Genomic DNA, 238 nt, shown 5'->3' with positions numbered 1-238 from the left:
CAATTGTATTCTTAATATTTGGCCTTTTTTCCACACAGACACACACACAGAGACACACACACAGACACAGCGACACACACACACAGCGACACACAGACAGACACACACTCAGAGACACACACTCAGAGACACAGCGACACACACACAGACACAGCGACACACACACACAGACACAGCGACACACACACGCACTCAGAGACACACACACAGACACAGCGACACACACACACACTCAGAG

The sequence above is a fragment of the Gymnodraco acuticeps genome, unplaced genomic scaffold, assembly GCF_902827175.1.
Source record: "Gymnodraco acuticeps unplaced genomic scaffold, fGymAcu1.1, whole genome shotgun sequence".
NCBI lineage: Eukaryota > Metazoa > Chordata > Actinopteri > Perciformes > Bathydraconidae > Gymnodraco > Gymnodraco acuticeps.
The sequence above is the reverse complement of the archived record's forward strand: the minus strand, read 5'-3'. Positions refer to the sequence as shown.